Consider the following 12,500-nt stretch of genomic DNA (forward strand, 5'->3'; position numbering starts at 1 on the left):
GCTTAAAGTTTACATGCCAAAGTTCAAACACAACGTAATAGCTTATACATGCCAAAATGTTCTTCTAAGCCAACTAAGAAGAAAGTACCAAAACTTGCTATCCGGTGTGATGACTTCGATGACGGCCTGACCCCGCAAAAATAGATGAGTCCAAGCAACCTATAATGGGTGACAAGGAAACACCGAGTGAGTTTATAACTCAGTAAGTCATAAGCAATGCACTACCATCCATCAATAACATTATCACAAGAGGAAACAAAATGGAACGAGACAATTTACTCCATCCATACCGAACCATACCATAGTTCCTCCAACCTATCGATTCAGTTTCATATCAATTCATGCATTCACATTCCATATACTCATCAATAGGACATTGAGGCATTTTCATAAATCAATTTATTTTCGTTACAATCAAACGACTAAACGGCCTTTCACCCATCCTACGATAAATTTTATGTACGTGACTTCAAGTATATTTGTCACATAGGTTCAAACTTACCGAGCTCAACACCAAGTATAAGCATAGCACCTATTAGCCATGTACTCAAGACACTTACCCGATCCGCTGTCCGCGATCGACTCAATAGTGTCGCACACATAGTGTCCATAATGATTCACGAATGTATATTGAGTCCGCACACTCAGTGCTATATAATCAACTCGCACACTTAGTGCTACGTAATCAAATCGCACACTTAGCGCTACATAGTCAAACTCGCACACTTAGTGCCGCATGGTCAATTCGCACACTTAGTGCATCATATTCATTTCGCACACTTAGTGCAACATAGTCAAATCGCACACTTAGTGCTGTACAATTTAATCCCGCGCACTTAGCGCCAATCTCATGGTCATAAATGGTTATACCCGCACGTTTAGTGCCGAGATCAACAACTCAGTACATCTTACCTCTTTTCTTTTCATTCAACAATTTCATCATCACATACGTTCATGCATATATATATATATATGTATATTTATTCATTCCATTCAGCATCAATACATAAACATTATGACCATTTGAAATAATACCAACTACATGCTTAATGACTTACCTCGTGTTGGGTAAGACGGTTCCAACTCGGCTACTCGATAACCTTTTCTTTGCCTTTGCTCGATTCACCTCCTTTAACTCCTTGAGCTAAATCAATAATTTAACTAGTTTAACCATCTTGCTAAACATTCATTCTTCAATTGCACATGCATATGTATGTTTGTATATTCGGCAATGACAATGGTAACTTAGCAACCCTTAATTTAACTTATAATTGTTCGTAACACATTTAAAGCATCCACTCCATTCCATCATTTTAAAGCACATACATTACTCAATATTATCCAAATTCACATTCGGCATTTCCACAAACACACATGCCGATTTCATTCACTCATCTCTAATGTTAATTAAGAAATGCCGAATGTCACCAACTAAATGGCATACACACACACCCACATGTATAAAAGTCATCCACACCACCTATAGCTCATTCGGCCTTCACCCTTACTAGTTTTTCCCATTCTTTTGTCGGTTATATATACATAGTCCTAAGGTAGTATCACGAATGGGCTTACATATATATGTATATATATATACATATAGCCGAATATGCAAAGCTTAACTCAACATCACATAAGCTCCTAAGTGATGGCCGAATATGTATATCTATATATATTCATCAACTATACTATTACCTTTAATTTATCTAATCACACAATTTCCTCTCATGAATACTTGACCCATTTCTCACAAAAATGAAACAACAACTAAAATGAACATCCCATTTTTACCCCATATGGCCGATTACTTCATTAGTTACCAAGCTAACAATTCAACAATTTCAACCTCATTACAACCTCTACCTATCCAATATAACATGAACACAATCCTCCACCCCTAAATTAGATTCGGCAATCACTTAACCCCTTTAACCTCAACTTCCAAGTTAAAAGCAATTAACCACTCACCATATCCTACATTACTATCCATTTTAATAACATTAACACATCTACTAAGAGTTTCAAGCTTCTTGGCCGAATTTCAACCTCAAAATCCTAAGTCTAATCTATAGGATGAGTAGAATTTGAACTAACCATCTCAAACATGCATAGATTTTCAAGAATCATTCAATACATACCTCATTCTAGCCATCTTCCAAGCCAAAATCCAATAACCAAATCTCCCTTCCTTCTCCTCACTCACGGCAATAGCCAAAGAAAAAAAAAGATGAACACTCCCTCTTCCCTCCTTATTTTCTTCATCTCTTCCTTTTTAATTCCTTTCTTTAATTTATTTTAATATACTTACCAATATTAAATAATAAACAACATAAACTTGGAGGAATGGAGTCATGCTTGGCCGGCCACTTATCAAGAATTGGGCACTTTGACATGCAAGTCCCCTTTTTCTTCCACATGCACTAATAGGTCCTCATGCATTGACCTATCACATTTTAAAATTTTCTCATATAAGTCCTATTGACTAAATTCACATGCAATCGACTAAATCGAAGCTTGAAATTTTCACACATTCATGATTACATATTCTAGACAATAAACATCACATTCAAACCTTTCGGTGACTCGGTTTAGCGATCCCGAAACCACTTCCCGACTAGGGTCAATTTTGGGCTGTCACAACTCTCCCTCACTTAAGAAATTTTCGTCCTCGAAAATCTTACCGGTAAATAGGTTTGGATATCGTTCTTTCATCGAGCTCTCGGGTTCCCAGGTTGCTTCCTCGATCCCGTGTTTGAGCCACAACACCTTAACCAATGGAACCCTTTTATTTCGCAACTCTTTCACTTCACGAGCTAGGATACGAATCGGTTCTTCTTCATAGCTCAAGTCAGATTGAATTTCAACTTCTGAGGGATTAATCACATGTGACGGATCGGATCTATAACGTCGAAGCATTGAAACATGAAAGACATCGTGCATCCTTTCAAGTTCAGGGGGCAAAATCAATCTATATGCAACCGGCCCCACTCGTTCAGAAATTTCGTACGGCCCAATGAATCTCGGGCTCAACTTGCCTTTACGGCCAAATCTGAGTACCTTCTTCCAAGGTGACACTTTAAGAAACACTTTATCTCCCACCTGATATTCAATGTCCTTTCGTTTTAAATCCGCATACGATTTTGACGATCTGTGGCTACCTTCAGACTTTCGCGGATTACCTTTACTTTTTGTTCGGCATCTTTAATCAAATCAACTCCGAAAATTTTACTTTCACCAAGCTCGGTCCAAAACAATGGCGTACGGCATTTACGACCGTACAAAGCCTCATACGGTGCCATCTTAATACTTGATTGAAAACTATTGTTGTAAGCGAATTCAATCAAAGGTAAATACCGTTCCCATGAACTACTGAACTCGAGGATGCAACATCTCAACATATCCTCAAGTATCTGAATTATCCGCTCGGATTGACCATCGGTTTGGGGGTGAAAAGCGGTGCTAAAATGCAGCTTGGTACCCAAAGCTTCTTGCAATTTCTTCCAAAATCGCGAGGTGAATCTCGGATCTCTATCCGACACGATAGAAATAAGTACTCCATGTAATCTCACAATCTGAGAAACATACAATTCGGCTAGTTTATCCAATGAAAGATCCGTACGCACGGGGATAAAGTGAGCCGACTTAGTCAGCCTATCAACAACAACCCAAATCGCATCCTTCTTACTTGCGGACAATGGCAGTCCGGACACAAAGTCCATTGTGACTCGGTCCCATTTCCACTCGGGTATCATGATCGGCTGAAGTAACCCTGAAGGCACTTGATGTTCCGCTTTCACTTGTTGACATATTAAACATCTCGAAACAAAGTCGGAGATGTCTCGTTTCATACCATGCCACCAATACCGACGTTTCAAGTCGTTGTACATTTTCGTGCTCCCCGGGTGGATTGACATTCGGCTACAATGGGCTTCGTTCAGAATCATCGGAATGAGTTCCGAATTCCTTGGAACACACAAACGACTTCTAAACCTCAAACAACCATTATCATCAATCTGAAACTCCGATTCCTTGTTCGGAACACACTCAGCTCGTTTTGCAACCAATTCATCATCGACTTTCTGAGCTTCACGAATTTGATGAGTCAATAATGGTTTGGCTTTTAATTCAGCTACTAACACATTGTCAGGTAGAACAGACAAGTGTACATTCATCACTCGCAAAGCAAACAGTGATTTCCGGCTTAAGGCGTCCGCAACCACATTAGCCTTTCCCGGGTGGTAATCAATGACAAGCTCGTAATCTTTCAACAACTCAAGCCAACATCTTTGTCGCAGATTCAAGTCTCGTTGAGTCATCAAATATTTGAGACTTTTGTGATCCGAAAACACATGGCACTTCTCACCAAACAAATAATGTCGCCATATTTTCAATGCAAACACAATGGCGGCTAGTTCGAGATCATGGGTCGGATAATTTCTCTCGTGTGGCTTCAATTGTCTCGACGCATAGGCCACAACTCGACCTTCTTGCATCAATACGCAACCCAACCCGAGTAAGTCACTATAAATGACAAACTCTTTACCCGATTCGGGTTGCACCAAAATTGGAGCTTCAGTCAAATGAGTTTTCAGTTGATCGAAGCTTTTCTGACATTTCTCCGTCCATTCGAACTTAACATCCTTTTGAAGTAGCTTCGTCATTGGTGTGGCTATCATCGAGAAACCTTTGACAAATCGTCGGTAATAACCGGCGAGCCCTAGAAAGCTCCGGACTTCGGTAACATTTCTCGGAGGCTTCCAGTTAAGTATGGCTGAAATTTTGCTCGGGTCAACTCGAATACCCGATGCGGATACCACATGACCCAAGAAGCTAACCTCTCTTAACCAGAACTCACACTTACTGAACTTAGCATATAACTGCTTATCCCGCAAATTTTGCAACACTAGCCTCAGATGCTCAGCATGTTCGGTCTCATCTCTTGAATAGACCAAGATGTCATCAATAAACACAACTACGAACCGATCCAAATACGGCCTAAAGATCCGATTCATCAAATCCATAAACACCGCAGGGGCATTAGTGAGCCCAAACGGCATCACTAAGAACTCGTAGTGACCGTACCTCGTTCTGAAAGCAGTTTTGGGTACGTCCGAATCTCGAATCCGCAACTGATAATAACCCGATCTCAAATCTATCTTTGAAAACACCGATGCTCCCTTTAATTGATCGAACAGATCATCAATACGCGGTAACGGATACTTATTCTTTATCGTCACTTTATTCAGTTGACGATAGTCAATGCACAACCTCATGGTTCCGTCCTTCTTTTTCACGAACAATACTGGTGCACCCCAAGGTGAGAAACTCGGTCGAGCGAAACCTCTATCCGTCAATTCTTGCAACTGAGCTTTCAACTCTTTTAACTCGGTTAGTGCCATACGATACGGAGCAATCGAAATTGGCGTAGTTCCAGGTACAAGCTCAATGCCAAACTCTACCTCCCGAACAGGTGGCAAACCCGGTAACTCTTTAGGAAAAACATCCGGGTATTCACAGACCACCGGCACCGATTCGGGTTTCTTTTCTAACTCCTTGTCATCAAGTACATACGTGAGGTATGCTTCGCACCCTTTCCTTACATATTTCTGGGCCAACATTGCTGATATTACAGCTGGCAACCCCCTTAAGTCCGCAGACTCAACTCGGATTATTTCGTTATTTGCGCACCTCAAATCGATAGTCTTGCTTTTGCAATTCACAACCGCATCATGCGCGGTTAACCAATCCAAACCAAGAATAACATCAAACTCGTCGAACGGCAAAAGCATCAAATCGGCCGGAAAACAGGATTCTCGGATTATTAGAGGGCATCTCTTACACACTTTATCAACAAGTACGCATTGACCCAAAGGGTTTGATACTCGAATTACGAGCTCAGTAGACTCAACAGGTAGAGTCTTACTGGTTGCTAAGGTTTCGCATACATATGAATGAGTAGAACCAGGGTCAATCAATGCAATCACATTAGTATCAAAGAGAGTGAAGGTACCAGTGATGACGTCGGGGGAGGATGCCTCCTCTCGTGCGCGAATGGCATATGCTCTAGCAGGAGTACGGTTCTCGGCTCGATCGGCCGTATCAGAGGCCCCCTTTGACTACCACCCCTGCCTCCTAATATTCTCGGTGGTCTACCTCTAGATGTCACTCCACTAGGTCTTGCACCTTGAATCTTATTCTTCTCATCCAGCTCCGTGCAATCTCTAATGAAGTGGTCCTTTGAACCGCATCCGTAACAGGCCCTGCTAGTAGACTTGCCCCAACATTCACCTAGGTGTCGTCTTCCACATTGGGGACATTCAGGTTTCTCGTGACGATTATTGCCCACACTAGCTACCGAAGCAGCTCGGGAGCCCATCGATGGTCTTGCCCTGATGGAAATTCCCGCAGTCGCCCTCGACTTATTAATGTCCTCCCTGAACTTCTTTATAGCTGAGAACGAAGCTTTACCCGTCGATCTTTTACGATAATCTCTAGCTTCAAATTCAGCCTTCCTCTTCTCCTTTCCAAGTTCTTCCGCCTTGCAGGCTCGTTCGACTAGTGTTACGAATTCTTTTATTTCCAAAATACCCACTAGTAGCTTTAAATCTTCATTCAATCCTTCCTCGAATCTTTTGCACATAGCAACCTCATCAGCTACACACTCCCGGGCATACCTACTGAGTCTTACGAATTCATGTTCGTATTCAGATATAGTCATACGGCCTTGCTTGAGTTCCAAGAACTCCTTACGCTTCTGATCAATGAACCGTTGGCTAATAAATTTCTTTCGGAATTCCGTTTGAAAGAAGTCCCAAGTTACTCGCTCGTTCGGGACTATGGAAATCAAGGTCCTCCACCAATAGTAGGCTGAGTCTCGCAACAAAGATACAGCACATTTTAGACATTCGTCAGGTGTGCATGACAATTCATCGAACACCCGAATGGTGTTATCAAGCCAGAACTCGGCCCTTTCGGCATCATCAGTTACTATGGCCTTGAACTCCTCGGCCCCACGCTTCCTAATCAAGTCTACAGGTGGCTTACTCAGCCTCACAGGATCAGCGACTGATGGCATTACAGACTCTTGGGGTGGATTATTCAAATTTGGGAATTGTTGGACAGCCGGGTTGGTTCGGGCATATTGCGCGACCCACTCATTCATCATGGTAAAGAAGGCTTGTTTAGCCCCCTCACCTTGATTATTCGCAGATGAATGAGGTTCAACAGGCGACGTCCCTTGTGTAGGAGCAGCTGCTACACTTTCAATGTCATCCGCCAAGGTTCTCTCTACACCGGGATCCATTTACTAATCAAAACATAAATTTTAACTGTCAGAAGTCATCACACAGTTCAACATTAACATTCGGCATGTATAGCTAGACTCATACGTGCTATGGTAGTCCTAGAACCGACTAAACCATAGCTCTGATACCAATAAAATGTAACACCCCGAACCCGAAACCGACACCGGAGTCGAACACGAGGTGTTAACTGACTTTAACCCCTTATAAAATTTATTTTCCAGACACTGCCCAATCTGTGTACTAGTCGTTTTAAAAATCATATCTTGAGTTTCGTAACTCGAAAATCAGTTTCGTGATTTTTCCCAGAAACTAGACTCATGTGCCCATCTATGTATTTTTTTCTAGAATTTTTGGTCGGGCCAATTAGTACAGTTTATTAGTCAAAGTCTCCCATGTTGCAGGGGTCGACTACATTGACCTTTGCCCATTACGACTTGGATATCTCCCTGCACGGGGCTTCAATACTGATGCCGTTTGTTTCTATGAAAACTAGACTCATAGAGGAATCTGTACATATATGTTATGACCCCTAATTATCTCTGGTTAATTTATAATGAATTTCCAAATTCGGAGCAGGGAATCCAGAAACCGTTCTGGCCCTGTCCCACAAAAATCTGATTATCTCTTAATATACTGCCCATATGATCTTTTCGTTACTTCCTCATGAAAACAGACTCATCGAGCTTCGATTACATAATTTATTCATCAATTAATTCCACTCCTACTATTTTTAGTGATTTTTCAATCTCATGACACTGCTGCTGCCAGCATCTGTTACGAAAGTAACTAGGTCCATTTCATGCCTACCCTTGATCCAACTCAATCGAACATTCGTGCCATTTTCGCATGGCTTAAAGTTTACATGCCAAAGTTCAAACACAACGTAATAGCTTATACATGCCAAAATGTTCTTCTAAGCCAACTAAGAAGAAAGTACCAAAACTTGCTATCCGGTGTGATGACTTCGATGACGGCCTGACCCCGCAAAAATAGATGAGTCCAAGCAACCTATAATGGGTGACAAGGAAACACCGAGTGAGTTTATAACTCAGTAAGTCATAAGCAATGCACTACCATCCATCAATAACATTATCACAAGAGGAAACAAAATGGAACGAGACAATTTACTCCATCCATACCGAACCATACCATAGTTCCTCCAACCTATCGATTCAGTTTCATATCAATTCATGCATTCACATTCCATATACTCATCAATAGGACATTGAGGCATTTTCATAAATCAATTTATTTTCGTTACAATCAAACGACTAAACGGCCTTTCACCCATCCTACGATAAATTTTATGTACGTGACTTCAAGTATATTTGTCACATAGGTTCAAACTTACCGAGCTCAACACCAAGTATAAGCATAGCACCTATTAGCCATGTACTCAAGACACTTACCCGATCCGCTGTCCGCGATCGACTCAATAGTGTCGCACACATAGTGTCCATAATGATTCACGAATGTATATTGAGTCCGCACACTCAGTGCTATATAATCAACTCGCACACTTAGTGCTACGTAATCAAATCGCACACTTAGCGCTACATAGTCAAACTCGCACACTTAGTGCCGCATGGTCAATTCGCACACTTAGTGCATCATATTCATTTCGCACACTTAGTGCAACATAGTCAAATCGCACACTTAGTGCTGTACAATTTAATCCCGCGCACTTAGCGCCAATCTCATGGTCATAAATGGTTATACCCGCACGTTTAGTGCCGAGATCAACAACTCAGTACATCTTACCTCTTTTCTTTTCATTCAACAATTTCATCATCACATACGTTCATGCATATATATATATATATATATGTATATTTATTCATTCCATTCAGCATCAATACATAAACATTATGACCATTTGAAATAATACCAACTACATGCTTAATGACTTACCTCGTGTTGGGTAAGACGGTTCCAACTCGGCTACTCGATAACCTTTTCTTTGCCTTTGCTCGATTCACCTCCTTTAACTCCTTGAGCTAAATCAATAATTTAACTAGTTTAACCATCTTGCTAAACATTCATTCTTCAATTGCACATGCATATGTATGTTTGTATATTCGGCAATGACAATGGTAACTTAGCAACCCTTAATTTAACTTATAATTGTTCGTAACACATTTAAAGCATCCACTCCATTCCATCATTTTAAAGCACATACATTACTCAATATTATCCAAATTCACATTCGGCATTTCCACAAACACACATGCCGATTTCATTCACTCATCTCTAATGTTAATTAAGAAATGCCGAATGTCACCAACTAAATGGCATACACACACACCCACATGTATAAAAGTCATCCACACCACCTATAGCTCATTCGGCCTTCACCCTTACTAGTTTTTCCCATTCTTTTGTCGGTTATATATACATAGTCCTAAGGTAGTATCACGAATGGGCTTACATATATATGTATATATATATACATATAGCCGAATATGCAAAGCTTAACTCAACATCACATAAGCTCCTAAGTGATGGCCGAATATGTATATCTATATATATTCATCAACTATACTATTACCTTTAATTTATCTAATCACACAATTTCATCTCATGAATACTTGACCCATTTCTCACAAAAATGAAACAACAACTAAAATGAACATCCCATTTTTACCCCATATGGCCGATTACTTCATTAGTTACCAAGCTAACAATTCAACAATTTCAACCTCATTACAACCTCTACCTATCCAATATAACATGAACACAATCCTCCACCCCTAAATTAGATTCGGCAATCACTTAACCCCTTTAACCTCAACTTCCAAGCTAAAAGCAATTAACCACTCACCATATCCTACATTACTATCCATTTTAATGACATTAACACATCTACTAAGAGTTTCAAGCTTCTTGGCCGAATTTCAACCTCAAAATCCTAAGTCTAATCTATAGGATGAGTAGAATTTGAACTAACCATCTCAAACATGCATAGATTTTCAAGAATCATTCAATACATACCTCATTCTAGCCATCTTCCAAGCCAAAATCCAATAACCAAATCTCCCTTCCTTCTCCTCACTCACGGCAATAGCCAAAGAAAAAAAAGATGAACACTCCCTCTTCCCTCCTTATTTTATTCATCTCTTCCTTTTTAATTCCTTTCTTTAATTTATTTTAATATACTTACCAATATTAAATAATAAACAACATAAACTTGGAGGAATGGAGTCATGCTTGGCCGGCCACTTATCAAGAATTGGGCACTTTGACATGCAAGTCCCCTTTTTCTTCCACATGCACTAATAGGTCCTCATGCATTGACCTATCACATTTTAAAATTTTCTCATATAAGTCCTATTGACTAAATTCACATGCAATCGACTAAATCGAAGCTTGAAATTTTCACACATTCATGATTACATATTCTAGACAATAAACATCACATTCAAACCTTTCGGTGACTCAGTTTAGCGGTCCCGAAACCACTTCCCGACTAGGGTCAATTTTGGGCTGTCACACCCTGTCCCTCCCCTTTTGCAAGAAGAGCCTCCGGCACCTTTGGCCCCCGGTCGTACGGTATCCTCGTACACCATCGGTAGCGTGTGCTATCCCGTGGTGCGGGGCCATTGGGGTGCCACCGGGCCCTTCGATGTGTCAGAGCATCGGGCAGCATCGGCACCTTGGTGCATCGGATGTGCGGGAGGGTCGAGCACCAAAGCTAATTTTGGGCCCCCGTTGGTGCAGAAGCGTCGGGACCATAAAGTATCCCTGTTTCAGACACATGAATGTCGCCTGGTAGCACATTGACCAAGTTTTTTTAGCTCTTTAGGGGGGAGGTGAAATTGAGCGAACAGGGGTTGTCCAGGGCACTGCCCACGCCCATCTCATGCCCAGACGTCGGTGCCCCCCATCGCCGGTTAGGTTCCCGGCGGTGCTCCGACGATCCATTCCGGCAGTGGTCCAGCGAGCTTTGCCGGCGGTGCTCCGGTGAGCCATCCCGGAATATAGAAAACGATGCTACAAGTCGTCCCGGTCCCTCCCCTTTCGAACCATCCCGGTCCCTCCCCTTTCGGAACAAGAGCCTCCGGCACCTTGGGCCCTTGGTCGCGCCGGAGCATCAGGCACCATTGGTAACCTAGGACGTCGATGGTGCCGGAGCATCCGCACATTGCTGCTTGGACGTGCTGGAGCCTTGGACACACAACTAGGCCACCTAGGACGTCAGTGGTGCAAGAGCCTCGAGCAGCATCGGCACCTTGGTGCCTTGGATATGCAGGAGCCTCGGACACCATCGGCAACTTAGGCCCTTGGTCGTACGGGAGCCTCGGGCACCATCGGAAACCTAGGCCCTTGGTCGTGCGGGAGCCTCGGGCACCATCGGTAACCTAGGCCCTTGGTCGTGCGAGAGCCTCGGGCACCATCGGTAACCTAGGCCCCTGGTCGTGCGGGAGCCTCAGACACCATCGGAACCTAGTCCCCTGGTCGTACGGGAGCTCGGACACCATCGACAACCTAGGTCCCTGGTCGTGCGGGAGCCTCAGACACCATCGGAACCTAGGCCCCTGGTCGTGCGGGAGCCTCGGGACCATCGGCAACCTAGGCCCCTGGTCGTGCGGGAGCCTCGGGCACCATCGGCAACCGAGGCCCCTGGTCGTGCGGGAGCCTCAGGCACCATCGGCACCCTAGGCCCCTGGTCGTGCGAGAGCCTCGGGCACCATCGGTACCTAAGCCCTTGGTCGTGCGAGAGCCTCGGGACCATCGGCACCTAGGCCCTTGGTCGTACGGGAGCCTCGGGCACCATCGGCACCTTGGTGCTTGGATGTGCGGGAGCCTGGGACACCATCGGTAACCTAGGCCCTTGGTCGTGCGGGAGCCTCGGGCACCATCGGCACCTTGGTGCTTGGATGTGCGGGAGCCTCGGACACCATCGGTAACCTAGGCCCTTGGTCGTGCCGGAGCCTCGGGCACCATCGGAAACCTAGGCCCTTGGTCGTGCGGGAGCCTCGGGCACCATCGGCACCTTGGTGCCTCGGATGTGCGGGAGCCTCGAGCAGCATTGGCACCTTGGTGCTTGGATGTGCGGGAGCCTCGGACACCATAGGCAACCTAGGACGTTGGATGTGCGGGTGCCTCGAGCAGCAGGGGCACCCTGGTGCCTCGGATGTGCGGGCTAAAGAAAAATGTCCCCGTTTCAGACATACGAATGTTGCCTGGTAGCAGATT

Source organism: Gossypium hirsutum, chromosome A09 (genome assembly GCF_007990345.1).
Source record: "Gossypium hirsutum isolate 1008001.06 chromosome A09, Gossypium_hirsutum_v2.1, whole genome shotgun sequence".
Classification (NCBI taxonomy): Eukaryota; Viridiplantae; Streptophyta; class Magnoliopsida; order Malvales; family Malvaceae; genus Gossypium; species Gossypium hirsutum.